Source organism: Rhagoletis pomonella, unplaced genomic scaffold (assembly GCF_013731165.1).
Source record: "Rhagoletis pomonella isolate Grant_MI unplaced genomic scaffold, Rhpom_1.0 Rhpom_scaffold_00008, whole genome shotgun sequence".
Classification (NCBI taxonomy): Eukaryota; Metazoa; Arthropoda; class Insecta; order Diptera; family Tephritidae; genus Rhagoletis; species Rhagoletis pomonella.
Window position 1 is genome coordinate 11,718,778 of NW_023458562.1, and position 10,318 is coordinate 11,729,095.

Sequence of the window (10,318 nt, forward strand, 5' to 3'; positions counted from 1 at the left end):
CAAATCCGTGTCTTAGGATGGGAAATTACATTACGACATGTTAATAAATTTGTTATGGGGCCCGAGTTTGTTTTCCATAGATACGGTGTGTAAATGTAAATGTCCGCTCTTTTCGGTGGATACATTTGGATACAATTTTCGATTTTTTGTGGATACTTTAAAGGCTAAGGAAGTGGCAACACTGCTCTGCAGCAGCTTATTGTTACCCGATCACTGCTCGTGTTTTAACGAAATGTGATTGAAGTTGAGCATTTGAAAGGACATTTGCATGTCTGGCTGTAGCTGAACGTATAGAGATGCTCGCTGTTAGTTGTTAGCTCCCAGCATGTTCGGGTTCGAATGCCGTCAGAGGCAACATGTAATTTTTGTTTTTTGGTTTTTATTAATTTCGAAAAAGCATCTGAGAAGTGAACAAAAGCGTGTACAAACGAAAAAATATAACAACAATGCCATTGTTAATATGTTGGAGTAGTTTTGTGCTACTCTGATGTAATGCAGGGATGGATGCCCTAGGACATCGCAATGTTAATTGGATCATATTTTTTATATGAATTGTGGTTAATTTTGGAGTACTCCTTGGTCCTTAGGGAGTACTCTTTACACGCATACATGGAGTGGTCACAATTTTTGCAGGGTAAACGAATGAAGTAGCAAAACGAGACCAAGATAAAGAAATTAAAAACCGAAAATGCAGTAAAGACAGCAATATAAAAAAAGAGTATTCCACTAATACTACGTTTATGCGGCAGAATTTATGAATTCTCCATTTCATGAATTCAAAAATGGTTCCGTTTATGCATAATTCGGAATTTCATGAAATGAAGCTTTTTAAAAAGTGACAGCGCACTAGCGATTAACTAAACGAGTGGCGCTTACACATATGTTAGTGCATGGCCGAGCTTCTCCTCCGATTTGTGACGTGTGCCTTGATGTTGTACCAAAAAGGGGAGGGAATTTACAGTTTTATGCCGACTCCGAACGGCGATTGTATTTTTATGAGAAGTTGTTTTTATGGCAGAAATAGACTCGGAGGTTTGCCATTGCCTGCAGAGGGGCGACCGCAGTTAGGAAAAAAACCTTTTTTTTTAATTTTTTTTTTGCGATGTTGCTTTAGCCAGGGCTTGAACCCAGGCCCTGCGGAGTATAAGCACGCACTGCTTACCATTACACCACAGCGGCGGCCAACTAAACAATAGGGTTGTTTCACCTCTTTTTTTGAATATGCAAAAGCCGTTGGTACCAGGAAATGGTACATGTTGGATTTAAACTCGTGTTTATGCTTTTGAATTTCTTCTATTTGAATTTATTCTATATTTAAACAAATCCACATAACTTTTCCAGTGTTTAAGAAGCATGGTTATGCCACTGCTTGCTTTTGAATCTAAAAACGTCTTAACCCTAGTAAACAGCTGTTTGTGAAACGCGGCGTTGCCGGACTAGCACTTAACGAGTTCGTGAAATGATTGCGCAAAAGGCAGCCAATTTTAAGCCAGATTCATTAAATGAAGGGGTTAGAGGATCTACGTACCTCTGATTTTTTTTAGGATATTTAAGGTTGAAGTTGATTATTTATTGTAAATTTTGGGTACATGCATTTTAAATGGTTCTTGCATAAATAAATGCAGGTATTTGTCAGGTTAATTAACTAATTCAAAGAATGTTTGCTCTTTGTCACCAAATAAACACTACTTATATTTAACTAACTATACAGATATGGGTATAACTTATATTTTCAAAAAATGTCACTTACAGCCGCACTCAGAGTCGTTTAAGGATTACTTAAGGTCTCCCTCAGTAACGATTTGAAAAAAATTCCCTCTCAGAGTGAGTTAATGATTCGTTAACGGCATTTAATGAACATTAAAATTACGTAAACAAAAACCTTTACTTAACTTTTTAACGAATGGTCTTGAAATTTTTTGTTTGTTTTCAATAAATTTCAATTTCGATAACGTTGCTGTAACAGTGGCAATGGCCTAGTGAGCAGAGCACTTTCTTGCCATTCAAGAGATCCGAGTTCAATCCTCGGCAACGAATTTTTTTTAATGCAATTTTTTTTTTTTAAGTTTTATCGCTTAAAAAATTCATATTTTTTATTTTATTTAAAGTTTGGAAACTTTTTTGATTCATCTTTTTTCTTTCACTTTCAGTTTCTAAAATTTTTAGTTTTTCCTGTTTTTCATTTCGTTTAGTTTTTATTGCTAAGCAATAAATATAATAATACTATTACCACATCTGTTAATAAGTTATTCGAAATACAGAATAGGGCTTTCAAGATAGTTGCCGAAATATAAAGACTTTTGTCTCTCGAATGTCTAAGGTGAATTGAAAGACAGATGCCAGAATAGGCCTGTTATTGGTCTTGTTTGTCTTTTAACAAACAATTTAATTAAATCAAAAAAAAAAGAATGTTTTCTTTTTAAAGCAATAAAATCCATACACCAAAAGAAAATTAGATCAAAAAAGCTAAAAAAATTCAATACAGATAGTTTATAAAATTAAATAAGAAAAATAAATAAATAAAAAAGGAAAGAGAAATTTTTCCTGCCCTAGGACTCGAACTCGGATCTCTCGAATGACTCGCCAGTGCTCTGCTCACTCAGCCATTGCGTCTGTTGAGCCTCTGCGCGCAAAAGGATATAAATACTTATTTTTATATTCAATTTCAAACTGAACGAAAAAGTGAGTGATGCCACAAAAATAGTTGCGTTTGTTTACAAATTATCCAGTAACTTGCCAGCAACTCTCTCCAGTAACTTTGTTTCTAAGAATTCGCTCTCATAGACAAAATTTACAAAAAAGTACGCGAACGCTATTCCAGTAATAATTTGCAAGTTTCATGAACAGCTGATAAATTGGTTGTTTATTCGCAGGAATTTCCTAATAAAACAATATATTTTATATTATTTTATGTTTGTAGGCTAGTCTGATCTTTTCAGTTCTGGTGCAGGTTGAAAAGTCTAATAAAGTAGTTTTATTCGCACCAGAACTGAAAAGATCAGACTAGCCTACAAACATAAAATAAATTTGAACTGATCGGACAAAAAAGATAAATATATTTTATATTTAAATAGGTTTAGTTTGTGAATTTCAGCAATAAAACCCACAAACGGTTTCCTTATTAGTTTAAATTTCATCCAGCAACATGCGATCAGCTGTTTTTCGTACTGGCAAATTCTTACAAGTAAAAAATTTATCCAGTAAAATCCAGTAAAAACTTGCAACTTCAACGGTCATTTTTCGCTCTCTCAATTTCCCATACTTTGCAAGTTTTAGCGTACAAAATCGCCAAAACATGAAAATTCGTACAAATTTTTTACTGGATTTTACTGGAAATGAGTAAACAAACGCAATTAATAAAGGGCCGCAACTGGGACCATACATACATTTTTTATTTCATAATTTTGAACTCTGAGAGGACACATTAATTAACAGATTTAACGTACATTAGTTAAGTGCCCGTTAGAGCTAATTTAAGGAACGTTTCTGAGTGCGGGTGTTAGACCCTTATGATTCTAACCCCTTCAAATGATTTCGTAAATTGGCTAATGGGGCTTTCGCACGAGGCGATTTTTCAGGCAACTTATGCGTTCAGCTCACGCAGGGTTGCATGAAAAAAAATTGAATGGCATAAAAGGGCGTTTGCATTGTTCATTTTTGCATTCTACTTTTGGTTGAACGGCCTTTCAACTAATCGCTTTCAACAAAGTTGGTCGCCAGCCATCATTAAAGGCCGGTCCACATAGAACTTTTGCGTTGGCTTTGGCGTTGGCGTTGGTTTGACATAACGCACGTTAAATGTATGCTTGCTACAATGTACGCTTGGCAGCGAATGCTTGGGTCACTAAATTAACATACTAACGACAGATAAATTAATATTTTATGTTAATAATTGCATTAAAAACGATATTTCTTGCCCGCACATGATTAAAAAGTTAAAATATTTGTTGTTGTTGTTGTTGTAGCGGCACTACTAAGCCCCGCCTGTTTCGGGTCAACTTTTCAATCATTATCGTCGAGCTCAACTAACGGTAGGCCCAGGAAACGAGCTGTTTCGATGGGGTCGGACCAAAGGGAGAGGGGTGTTAGTTGAGTCGGATTGAGCTGGCATGTGAAGAGGTGGTTGGTGTCGTGGGGGGAGTCTCCACATGCCGGGCACTCATTTGGGATGTTTGGGTCGAGTCTGGACAGGTAGCTGTTTAGGCGGCTACAATATCCAGACCGTAACTGAGCCAGAGTAACGCGGGTCTCTCTAGGTAATTGAAGCTCCTTGTCTCTTCCACAGGTGGTGATTGGGCTCCGATAACGACATTCCTAGGCCTGGAGTCGAGGTAGGTGGAGACTGACTCCATATGAATGTCGTTAATCGCTTGTCTGTACGTCATTGGGTCCAGTGGTTGGTCTGGACTGTGTCCTTGTACACGAATAGGTGCCCCCTGACGTGCCTGGGCGGAGGCTCCTCCTCCAGCAGTGGTCTGTTAGGGTGTTCACTTCTGTGACACCCCACCAGAAACTGCTTACTGAGCATTTTATTGTGTTCCCGTACGGGGAGCACTTGGGCCTCGCTGTGTAGGTGGTGCTCAGGCGTCATCAGAAGGCACCCAGTCGCTGTCCGGAGTGCGGCGTTCTGACAACTCTGTAGCTTCGTCCACTGCGTCCAACTAGTCCCCGGTGACCAAACAGGCGCTGCATAATTTAGAACCGGCCGGCCAATTGCCTTGTATGTTGCCAGCAACGTTTCTTTGTCTTTGCCCCAAGTGCTGCCGGCGAGCGACTTGAGGACCTTGTTGCGGCTCTGTACTTTGTTGACAACTGCGGTTGTGTGCGCGGAGAAGGAAAGCAGGCTATAAAAGGTAACCCCTAAAATTTTTGGGTTGTTCACCGTCGGTATAGGTGTGCCGTCGACGTGAATGCCTAATTCTAGCTTGACCTCCTTCGTCCAGGTGGTGAAGAGAGTCGCCGTTGATTTCGTTGGGGAGAGGGTTAGGCTCCTTGCAGTGAAGAAGCGAGAAAGGCTGGAGAGATAACCGTTTACTTTTGAGCAGAGGTCATCAATTCCATTCCCGGACGCCAAAATCGAACAATCATCAGCGTACGAGATCAGGGAAACTCCTTCAGGAGGCTGGGGGAGTTTCGAGATGTAGAAGTTAAAAAGTAAGGGGGAGAGAACACCACCTTGTGGAACGCCTTGTTTTATTCTTCTTGGTTTCGAGGTTTGATCTCTGAAGATTACTGATGATTGTCGACCACTCATATAATTCGCCGACCATCGCTTCAGTCCCTGTGGGAGAGAGGAGGCCTCAATGTCTTCTAGCGGCGTGGAATGGCAGACGGTGTCAAACGCCTTTGACAAGTCCAACGCTACTAGGACAGTTCTCTCACAGGGGCGGTTGCGATTTAGGCCACGAGTTATCTGGGTGTTTATGGCGTTAAGTGCTGTTGTTGTGCTGTGCACTTTACGGAAGCCATGCTGATGTTTCGCTGGGGTTAGGTGGCACAATTTTATTAATGGCAACAGCTGACGAGCAACGCACGCGAAAAGATGAGCGTTGTCCATGTTGTTGTTGTTGTTGTAGCGGCTACAACAACCCCGCCCAGATGGGTTGGTATCTCACAGTCATTGTCGTCGAGTTCCACTAACGGCAGCCCCAAGAAGCGTGCAGCCTCTATGGGGTCGGTCCACAGGGACAACGCCGTTACGGTTGTAGGGTTTTCCGGGCATGCGAAGAGATGTTTCGAGTCGTGAGGGGTCTCTCCGCATGCCGGACATTCATTCGACACATGCGCATTTAGCCTACTCAGGTAAGAGTTCAGCCTGCTGCAGTAGCCAGGGTTATTGTTGTTCTTGTCTCCCGAGGCAGATGGAGCTCCGCCGCGTCAATGTCCGGTGTTTGTGTGCCTAGAACGGCATTCACAGGTCTAGAGTCTACATAACTCGAGACTGAGTCCCTGTGAATGCCGTTCAGGGCCTGTCGGTATGCTTCGTCCGTCAGTTAATATAGATGCCTCCTGACGTACCTTGGCGAGGGCTCCTCTGCAAGCAGCTGTCTATTTGAGTGGCCACATCTGTGGCTCCCAACCAGAAACTGCTTGCAGTGCATCGTGTTGTGCTCCCTAATTGGGAACATTTTCGTCTCATCATGAAGGTGGTGTTCTGGTGACATCAGGAGGCATCCGGTCGCTGTCCTGAGTGCTGTGTTTTGTGCTGTCTGTAGCTTCATCCACTGCGTCCTACTAGTTCCCGGCGAACACACTGGTGCTGCGTAGTTAAAAACAGTACTTTTGTTGACAATAGCGGTTGCGTGCGCAGAGGAGAGCAGGCAGTCGAATGTTACTCCGAGTATTTTGGGGTTATTCACCGTCGGAATTGGTGTATCGTCGACGTGAATTCCCAGCGGTAGCCTGACCTCCTTCGTCCAGGTGATGAACAAGGTCGCAGAGGATTTCGTAGGGGAGAGGGCTAGACACTTTGCAGTGAAGAAGCGAGAAAGATCGGAGAGATACCCGTTTACTTTCGAACACAGGACATCAATTCCATTCCCAGTCGCCATGATCGATCAATCGTCGGCGTAGGGGACAATCGAGACTCCCTCTGGTGGTTGAGGGAGCTTTGAAATATAAGAGTTAAACAGTAGCGGTCATAGGACACCACCCTGTGGAACCCCCTGTTTGATTTTCCTATGTTTGCTCGATTTGTTTCTAAACATTACCGACGAGTGTCGACCACTCAGATAATTTGCAGACCACCGTTTGAGCCTCTGTGGGAGAGAGGAAGCCTCTATATCTGCTAGTAGCGTGGAATGGCTGACAGTGTCAAAAGCCTTTGACAGGTCCAACGCTACTAGAATCGTTCTCTCACAGCGACGGTTACGGTTAAGGTCACGAGTTATCTGAGTGTTTATGGCGTTAAGTGCTGTTGTTGTACTGTGCACTTTACGGAAACCATGCTGATGCTTCGCTGGGGTCAGGTGGTTGGCCATCTTTTTGCTTTGTGTTGGCGTGAGCGTTGCCGAATTTTGGCTATGTGCAAGGCTGCATTTGTATTCATGTATTCATAGTCATCTGTTGAAGCGACGCCAACGCCAACGCAACGCCAAAGTTTTATGTGGACGGGCCTTCAGCCATTCAACTTTTTTTCGTGCAACCCTGCGTTGTGAGTTGAAAGCAAAAGTTTAGCGCAAAATCGCCTCGTGCGAACACCTTTTAACGCATAACCATAGTCCAAAATGCACAAATGTAGATCTGCGCAGCTTTAATTAGCATTTTGTTTGTCGAAAATATGGGTCCACCATGGTCGTGAGTTCAAGATTATGATCGCTTAGAGTGGGTTCACACAGAGTGTGGGGTCACAGAGAATCTTTTGTTGCTCATTTTCGGCAACTTCTCTTTTGGTGTTGCCCTTCGCGTTCGTCTATTCCTTATCTTTTCTGACTCAAATATGAAAAGTGTCAAAATGCAAGAGCGTAAGCCAAGTCATTTTCGAGTTAATAAACGCTTTTTGGACTGAATCTGACTACACAATATCTGGGAGATATGGAACGTAACTATTTTGCATGATAAAAACATATATATATATTTTTATCATGTACCTTACTATATTTTTATCATGCTATTTTGTACACAATTGTTTTTGTTAGCTGTGAACTGCCAACTTGAATTACTCAGATGAACGAGAGCACAAAGCGTGTTGCCCGAACACGTCGCCCTCTCTCCCACAAACTTCGAGCTGCCGCAACAAAAGTTTCTTTGTCTGAACCCAGACTTAAGGTTCAAAAACTTTGTCTATAGAAGGTTATAGTTTTATGCACACATATATCCATGTGCCGATAACGCATGAAATATGCACAATTTGCATGAAGTCCAAGAATTTAACTTATTAAATTGTACGATTTATGAAAATACACATACCAGCAAACATACGCGGAATAATACACTGGTATGTAGAAACACAGATTCATTCTAGTTGCGAACGTATTAGTGTTAATCAAAATTCGAAGTAAAGAGCAACAATCGTCCAGTAAACGCCGGAAATAAAATGTTTAGCGAATTTTTAAATAAAATCCTTACAAGGTAAGCAGAACAAATAACAATTGTTAAATGTCCATATCTAAATCCACCACACTTGTCCACACGTTTATCAGATCGGCAACAGATGTAGCCATGTCCGCTTATATGCACAATATTTATGTACATATATACATACATATACATGTATTTATATATGCGATGAACTTCGATGCCATTCACTTTCCTATCGTTCTCCACTAATTTGTATTGCGACACATTTGTTATTAATAAAAACCAATAAAAGGACATGCGAATTTCAATTCACAGTATTTTTGTTTTTACGCGCGCACTAGGACGCTGCCGCAAACTGTAGAGGCTATACACATTACGCTAGCGTCATTCCAATTGGTTGGAAAATAATGCACAAAGAAGATAAGCATTTTCTTTTGGTATGTCTGTATATCTGGTGGCACACTAAAAACTCTATATTTTAAGCAAACACATTCACTGAAGCCTTTAGCATATACTTTAATAACTTTTCGTTTTTATTTTACAATTTCACTGGCACGATAACTCGTTCACCTCCACCCATTAACCAAATACTCGCAGACATTTTGTTTCATACTAAATGGAAACGGCACGCATTGGGGCTAGAAATGTTCGATATTTAAGAAAGTATCGATATCATGAATCCATTTAATTCATTGCATGTAAAATCGTAACGGCGACATAACGGGCTGAACAATATCGATATCGGAAAAATCCATGTTGAAAATCCTACTCACAATTGAATAGAATATTAGACCATCTTATCAACTTAACTACCCTGCAAAAATCGTTGGACCATGTAGTCTATTTGTGGTAAATTGGAGTACTTACAAAAGTGTTCCTCTGCCATGCTGTAGCGGACCAACTCGTGTCTCTGCGCCAGCTTATTGTTTGTTATCCGATAACTGCTCGTGTTTTAACGAAATGTGATTGAATTTGAGCATTTGAAAGCACATTTGCATGTCTGGCTGTAGCTGAACGTGTAGAGATGCTCGCTGTTAGTTCTTAGCTCCCAGCATGTTCGGGTTCGAATGCCGTCAAAGCAACATGTAATTTTTAATTTTTGTCTTGGTTTTTATTAATTTCGAAAAAGCATTTGAGAAGTGAAGAACAAAAGCGTGTAGAAACGAAAAAATATAACAACAATGCCATTGTTAATATGTTGGAGTAGTTTTGTGCTACTCTGATGTAATGCAGGGATGGAGTATATGGTCCTGCCCTAGGCCATCGCAATGTTAATTGGACGATATTTTTTATATGAATTGTGGTTAATTTTGGAGTACTCTTTGGTCCTTAGGGAGTACTCTTTACACGCATGCATGGAGTATTCGCGATTTTTGCAGGGTAATTGTGTTATTTCCATCTTGTATATTTGCTGAGGATTAAAACGGCATGCCGGTCGACTCAAGTGGTTTGTCAAACTTAAGAGCTAAATAAATCACACAAGCTGTTGATTAAACCTACTTTAGTATTTTTCCATAAACTTCTTTGTAGATGAAAAATAAATTTCAACTTAAATATCGATATTGCGGGTAAAATATCGATGTCTTCGATATAGCGACCTTGAAATATCGATTCAAAAAATCGATTATCGTGCGATGAAATATCGATAATCAGAAAAATCGATACAATATCGAACATTTCCAATTTCGGGCGATGTGTCCTCCCTAAGGCGAATTTATACAAGGTGGTGTTCAGTGTTGCCGCGCCGTCTCAAGAAATGTATCACCGACCAAACGAAAAATGTACCCAAATGTATCCAATTTTTCTTTTTTAAATATCCATCTCATAATTTGTAACCCATCCTAAGGACTTGGAATACATGTATGTATATATTTTTATTTTCCATAAAATCAAAGATTTATAATTTCAGTTCAATTTTTTGTGCATAAGTATTTTCAAAGTATAACAAATAGTAGTTAATATGTTACATTTGTACCTGTACACTCTAAAAAGTGCATGTATGTAAAAGTAAAAAGGCAGTGTTTAGTTTTATTGCACGGTGGAAACTTTGCGTACATTAAAAAGGAAACGGAAAGAGGTTACCTCTCTTAATATACGCAAATTTGAACAAAAACTTTTTAGAGTATACATATGTAAAATCTTTTCAGTACCATTCATACAAATTTCCTTAAATAAATCAAATTTAGTTTTTCAACAGCGTATTTTAAACGACTTTGGGCTGAGTAGGCACACTCTATAAGTCACTCATTATACCTGTGCTGGTGTATGGCGCGGAGGCATGGACAATGAAAGCATCTGA

The 10,318-nt window shown here is 40.2% G+C and overlaps 1 protein-coding gene across 1 annotated transcript in view; it reads right to left on the minus strand.

The window, feature by feature from the left end:
- Window positions 1-8,641, minus strand: part of LOC118744187 (neurogenic protein mastermind) — a 209,864-nt gene extending 201,223 nt beyond the window's left edge. The window contains exon 1 of the mRNA XM_036477004.1: window positions 7,909-8,641. The gene's annotated coding sequence lies outside the window, so the exon portion shown is untranslated. The remainder of the gene's footprint in view (window positions 1-7,908) is intronic.
- Between the last annotated feature and the right edge of the window lie 1,677 nt (window positions 8,642-10,318).